Here is a 7,010-nt window from a genome sequence, read left to right on the forward strand (position 1 = left end):
GACCATGTCAATTACCTTCTTCGTCCATTCACGTCACGTAATATCAAATTTGGTATATGTAAAGCTGCGAAACGGCCGCGAGCGCGACATGAGCGTGGTATGCTGTCAAGTTCTTACATGACGCGCATCTCATGATTATCATGTTTGCACCAGGCATATACCTTCGTCATTCATTGACGTCTCGTAACACCAAATTTGGTATATGTGAAGCTAGCGAAACGACAGAAAACGCAATGTGAGCATAGCATGTAGTTGAGTTTTACTTGACACGCATGTCACAATTATTATGTTTAAAAGTGTCATTTACATTTGTTCTCCATTCGCCCCACGTAATACCAATTGTGGTATAGGTGAAGCTAGTGAAACGGCCGCGAGTGCATCATAAGCGGGGTATGTAGTCATGTTCTTACATCACACGCATCTCATGATTATAATGTTAGCATTAGCCACATACCTCCATCATTCATTCACGTCTCGTATTACCACATGTGGTATATATTAAGGCTAGCAAACGACCGCTGGCGCACAATTAGCGTGGCATGCAGTTGCGACTGACAGGACATGCATGTCGTGATGACCATAACACTTTCGCAATATGTCATGGGAACAATACTACCAAGAGCAGCAAGACCATGAAAAGTAAATTATGACATTCATGACAGACACATCAAGCTTTTAATGTTATGACTTGTCACTTATGCTCGCCATACCGTCATGTTCGGCCATACGAATTTTGGTATCGATACCACAACCGAAATGGCCAGGAGAGCTAAAAGTCGTAGGCGGACAGACAGACAGACAGACTGACAGACAGACAGACAGACAGACAGACAGACAGACAGACAGACAGATAGATAGATAGATAGATAGATAGATAGATAGATAGATAGATAGATAGATAGATAGATAGATAGATAGATAGATAGATAGATAGATAGATAGATAGATAGATTCGCTCAAGTTCACCGAATTCGGTTAAGAAATGCTTTGCGTTTAAAAATCCAATGCAAACAATAATTCATATAGTCCCAGCAGAAATAAAACACAACCATTCTGCGTGGTGATCAAGTATCCTATCAAAAAGCCACGCCGAATCTCAGAACAACTTTGGAAAAAGACCCTACGCCATCGCAATGTTGGTGAAACGTGAATTGTGGTTGCAGTGCTGTCCATATAATTTTACAAATATTCAATACGTACTCCAATGATACAGGCATCACGTCAGGATCGGATCCATTCAAGTTAAGCGCCATCCACTGAAGTTAGTCTACGTAGCATCTTTCGTAGCACTATCAAGTGCCAACAGAGACTTGGCACATTTTGCACAGTTTGCAAAATTTGCACAATTTTTTCGTGTCATTTCGAAAGGTTTCCTTCGACAAAAAATTACACTACGTTCACCACCCGTTTGCATGCCTCGTGTGACATCGATTTCAATGGTGCGTGAAAACATGCCGATTTTCTTTGTATTTTCAGACCTTTTTAGGGGGCCTTTGAGAAAAAGAAGAGATACGAGGTACCAAACTACCGAAATGAATATCTCCAATTGCCTTTCGGTTTAATAATTGTTTTCTGCTATCAAACTGCTCACTCGTTATAATATTGCTGTATAACACACGCGCTGCAAAAGTTTTAGGTTCTATTTTTTTTTTCACCAGCTTGAACGCACGAATGACATCTTTACAAAAAGTGACTTAATGACACAAAAATGTCCATAGGTACATTTGTGGAGGTGCCACAGCCGTGTTTACAACAGACAACTAAATTAGGAGCAAATTTATATTTAGCACGATAAATCAGAAAGCTTTTAGGATGACATTTACTTTTTGACACTCATTTATGTAGCACAGCATTATCCCGAAATGTGCGCGGAAAGAAGGTTCACTTGAATCACTGAACAATGAAATTGCTTGTTTTTTTTTTTACTCATTTCGTTTCACTGCCTTACGTGCGATATTTGAATGCTAAAGAGATCTCAGAATAACCTGGATTTGTAGTTGCCTTAGGCGGAGGACATTGTTGATTGATATATGGGGTTTAACGTCCCAAAACCACCATATGATTATGAGAGACGCCGTAGTGGAGGGCTCCGGAAATTTAGACCACCTGGGGTTCTTTAACGTGCACCCAAATCTGAGCACACGGGCCTACAACACTTCCGCCTCCATCGGAAATGCAGCCGCCGCAGCCGGGATACGAACCCGCGACCTGCGGGTCAGCAGCCGAGTACCTTAGCCACTAGACCACCGGGCGGGGCGCGGAGGACATTGTTTTAATGTTCACTGGCGAACGTTTCAAGCTCAATTTATTTATATATTTATTGTTACGTTTGCACGAGGAAAAAGAAAGCAAGGTAAACCAGGTAAGTTATGTTAACGCATATCCTTACTAACGCTTAAAAGGCGATGGCTTTACCCCGCGGCTGCTGAGATATGAAGTCTTAAGGCAGGCGCTACTGACAAATCGATCCACTTTTTTTTTTGTCAACTCGTACGCAGAGCGGCAACGGTATAATAGTTGTTGAGGTTTCACGATCTCAAACTGCAATATCATGACAGGTGTCAGCGTATAGCGAAGAGGTTCGAAAAATTTCACCACCTGGCATACTTTAGCGTCTCTGTTTTTTTGAAAGCAGCTATTATTTCACGTGCATGGAATCGCGGGTGCCGTGGCTGGTATTTGATTTCGCGACCTTCGGTTTAGTGGTCAAGTCTCATGACCACAACACCACGAAGGCAAGTCATGACGTAGGAAGTTGAAGTTATGGCTATGGAACATAAAATTTTGTCTTATTTTTCTCTGAATAATGAATTGGGACTAAGCTAGACAAAGGCATAACTCAGGATAGCTAGGCGTGACGGTAATGTTGAAAATTCAACGTCTATAGAGTATAGCGCAGGCAGAAAAACAAAAGGAAGCTCGCACAAAGTCAAGCAAGGCTTGAAACAACAAAACTGTGCTATTATGAAGTCATGTTTATCATGTCTTGGGTTGTAACAGTGCGTAAGTGATGCCACGTTCTTTCTACGTCACTTTTAAATTGATTCCCGCATCTTAGCTTGGTGATGCCTGGTTGTTTCAATGCAGTTCCTGGGTTCTTAGCTGGGTGGTGCCGGGATGCCCCTGATCAAGCGCTTGGATCTTAGCTATGTTGTTTTCTTGGTTGCTTTTGTGCTGTTGCTGGGCTTTAGCTAGTTCTTTTTAGGTTACATTTAGGCTACTGCAGGTTTTGTTGCACTTCGAAATTCTCCGGTATCACTTTTTGAAGCTTCCAGCGACGCAGTGCAAGCTGGGTTGTTTTTTTCCCTGTCAGGTTGTTTATTTACCTTTTCGTATGTCTATGAAAAATACTATCATTGCTGCAATGCAAAGACTGGTAGAAAAGGAGCTTTACAGCAACCAACGTTGCGCAAAGCATCACATATATACAGCATTTATTATTTCCTCACCAGCTTCATTATATCGGCTTTTTTCTTCATCGTCAGACTTTATAAAAAGCCTAAATAGCTTTATTTCTGTAATAAATCAATAAGTTAGATTAGTAATCACTTTTATTAGCGAATGAAGGTGGTTAAAATGTGAATGTTGTAACCCTTTGTTTGCCATAAGTGCTTTGTGGTTTGGTATTTCCTTTTCCTTATTTGGGAATATTTTCAGACATATATCGTGAGCCTTGCATAGGTGATCTGCTATGCCTGCTGAGGCAAGCTCTGTTGGCGCACAGGGGAGAGCAGTTGGATTTTATGTACGGGATCCTGAATTTTACTACTGCGATATGGTAAAACGCAACACACAGACAAAAGTCATATATGCCACTTCAGTCAGCAATACTGAACCAGTTGGCGGCAGTGCGAATAGTCAGAAACCCTCGAAAGCATAGACTATAGTGCTACATTGACAGAGAGGCCTGTGGTGCTGTCATTGTTGGATCATGAAGAGAACTATGCTCATTACACGTATCTCGAAAGTGTTTGTGCTTGCGGCTTCGAAAGCGCGTGTGGCTTTCTTCATTCTTCTCTTTTATGTTTTGTTTATGGTCGATGTACGGCTTGTTGTGAACATCGTGAGCTGATTTGGATCGGTTAGCCTGACAACATCAAGATCGTAAAGTAGGACTGATGAAAAGTTTCTGTAATTTGTATTGCAAGCAAAAAAAAAACGGCTTCACATCACACTGGCCTGAAAGAACGAGTATGAGGAAAATCTACGTCCTACCTATCATCGCCATGTTGAATTGACAGCCATCATTATCAGCTCCCTCAGACACGTTTTAATTTAGTGTTATATATTGGAACTCCAATTCACAAAGATGAAATTCTCACATGGCGTCACAAAATGCAAAAGTTTATGACGCGATCCTACGGCATTGTTTTCAGGCTAAAAGTGGGCAGCTCACTGTGTTTCTAAAACGCAGGGTGCTCAGCATAAAACTTCCTCTGAGGGGGACAGTGCAATAAACTGGGAAGGCGAACCTAAATCAATGGGCCTGTCCTGAGAGTGCAGACTTTCGCAGGTGCTCAATTTAGCGTTCTGTGAACACAACGATGCTATTTCATGCTCATGGGTTGCACACATTTGCGCTAGAAGAACATCAGTAGCCTCTGCGCGTATGTACAACCTAGCCTAATGTGAATCTTGCCATGCCGGCATCGAACAAGAGCAACTGTGTCACGGGATAGAAAACTGTCAAGGAGAAAAAGGCAGGAGGCAAGATCCACTCACTTTTCTAGAGTTGCTCAACCGGCGAGCACTTCTGTATGAGAGAGGGGCTGTTTCATTTCTTATATTTTTTGTAGCAATGCAATGCTTATTTCTGGCCACTTATCAAGTTCTTCAAATGAAGTATTGTGGCAAGCACCAGCGTTAGCAGATTTTCATTATCGATCTCATTATCACCCGCGAGATACCAACTGAGTACACTGTTGACCTTAATTATTTGAAAGCTTTTAATCTAAGAAAAGGGCCAGGTATTCGATATGGAGTTGACTGTCGTAGCACGGAAAAGCTAAAGAGGGAGAGAAGAGTACAAAATCTATATTTTAACCGTGCGCAAATGCACCACTAGGCTGACTCAGGGGTGCTAAGCCAGTCGACGCTCGCGCGACAACTTTCCGATCGCGCTGGACTGTGTATCACATACCTTCTGTCATTTTCGTAAAACAGCAAGGTTTTTGAATTGCCAACTTCAATTGCTGTTATGTCAAAGCTGCTTGTTTTAGATCCACTTTATTCACGAGAGCAACATCGCTGTCGTTTTTGACTCGGTTTTATCTCGTATGCCAAAGTGCTTGAATTTCACGTTTAGGCCCCAACAGGGGTGCGCAACAATTTTAAGACGACGTCTTAAATTTTGAACGCTCAAAACAGTAAGCACGGATCCTCGACAGCGCCGCTCGTAATCAGCTTATCGCCAGCTCCAATCCCCGCGCTGCACGCTAAGCGGATTTTGCGAAGCAGATAGGATATGACGTCGTGTCCCTGTCGGAACTAAGAATCTCGCGGTTCTCCACGCAGCTTCACTGAAGAATTATGATCGATTATAAACACAAACATAGAAATGCATTTCAATCGAACGACATATAAACTTAACTTTAACGTGCTCCGACGCCGCTTCACGTGGTTTGCGAAAAGTTATATGAGAAAAGGGACGTTACTTGACACGAGCTGGGTAAAACGTTGTTTTGAGTTATGACAGAAATGTGGAACGTACAAAAAAAAACCCAACTGAGCAAAGCTATGAAAGAGTGGTTTTCTAAAAAAGCTAAGAACAAAAACTGCTTTAGTATGTAGTGTTTTGCTTCTGTGTCGGTAAACCTTTCAAAAACTTAGCTTTAGATGTTAAAACATGACCTGCACGCCCTAATGGATTTAGCATTGTGCATAAATTCAACAGACGCTTCTCAGATAGTAACATCATGATATAAAACGGTAGAGAAAACTTGGTTGATCCCTCCATGCTAGGAATTGATATAACGCTAATTTAAAACATCTCCTTACAGAAGTTTCATGTTTGCTCCACATTGCGATAAAATAGCATGCCCTGTGGTTTTCGTGTTTCAAATCTAGGCCACCGTAAAACGTGGATGAACACACGTTGAAGATTGTTAACGTATCTTCACCTTAATGACCAACGTATATGGTCAATCCTTGAAAAAAACCCTTGTGCTAGCTGTAGTTGTGAACGAATGGCGATAGCAGAACGGCGACGGTAGAACGGCGAGAGCAGAACAGTAAAGCAGTATTCCGCCTCTCACAAGCGGTGTTACAGGCATAGGAATGTCGCCGATTTGATAGAGAATTATGGATAAGCTTGCCTACTCACCACACGTCAAAGAATTTAATGACCCGACCACAAGAAAACGTAATGCGCGTAGTGTCCTTTCTGTTCACAGAACGCGACGTTTGTCGCGGCAAGCGTAAGCGAAAAACAGCGTGTTAGAGCAAGGCCTACAGCCAAAAGAGTTGACGCAAGCGCTTGTGACAAAACTATTTTTGGTAGGAATTGATAATAGGAGCAAATTTGACGCTTGGCTAAGGTCACCAGGCGGTGGTGTGTTAAGGCGTCAACGAATTTCCATTTCTATTGAAGACGCGCTGACTGTGACGGATGCCTAGCAAAGTCATATTGAACGAGGTAATTGTGTATTCAGCAATCATTATGCATATAATAATTTTACCAAGAGCATTCCGAGAGAAAAGTGTTTTATAAAAAAGGCACGTTTGGAAAGCTTTCGGAGTTTGTGACCGTTGCGAATAGGGTAGCGTTCCCGGCATCTGTCATCGCGGAACGAGAGGTCGTTGGTTTGACTCTTTTTGACGGAACTGTTCTCTTGGCCGTCTGATCGTGCACTTATAGTGACGTTACGTGACGGAAATACGTCACTAAAGTTGCGGTGGACATAAAAAGGTTGCCTACTAAAACACCCGAAATGAAACGCTTGCGTGGTAACGACATTTTTCAACTTAAAAGCCACAATGTTGCCCAAAAATTATATTTCTTTCGCAATCGC

The sequence above is a fragment of the Rhipicephalus microplus genome, chromosome 7, assembly GCF_043290135.1.
Source record: "Rhipicephalus microplus isolate Deutch F79 chromosome 7, USDA_Rmic, whole genome shotgun sequence".
Classification (NCBI taxonomy): Eukaryota; Metazoa; Arthropoda; class Arachnida; order Ixodida; family Ixodidae; genus Rhipicephalus; species Rhipicephalus microplus.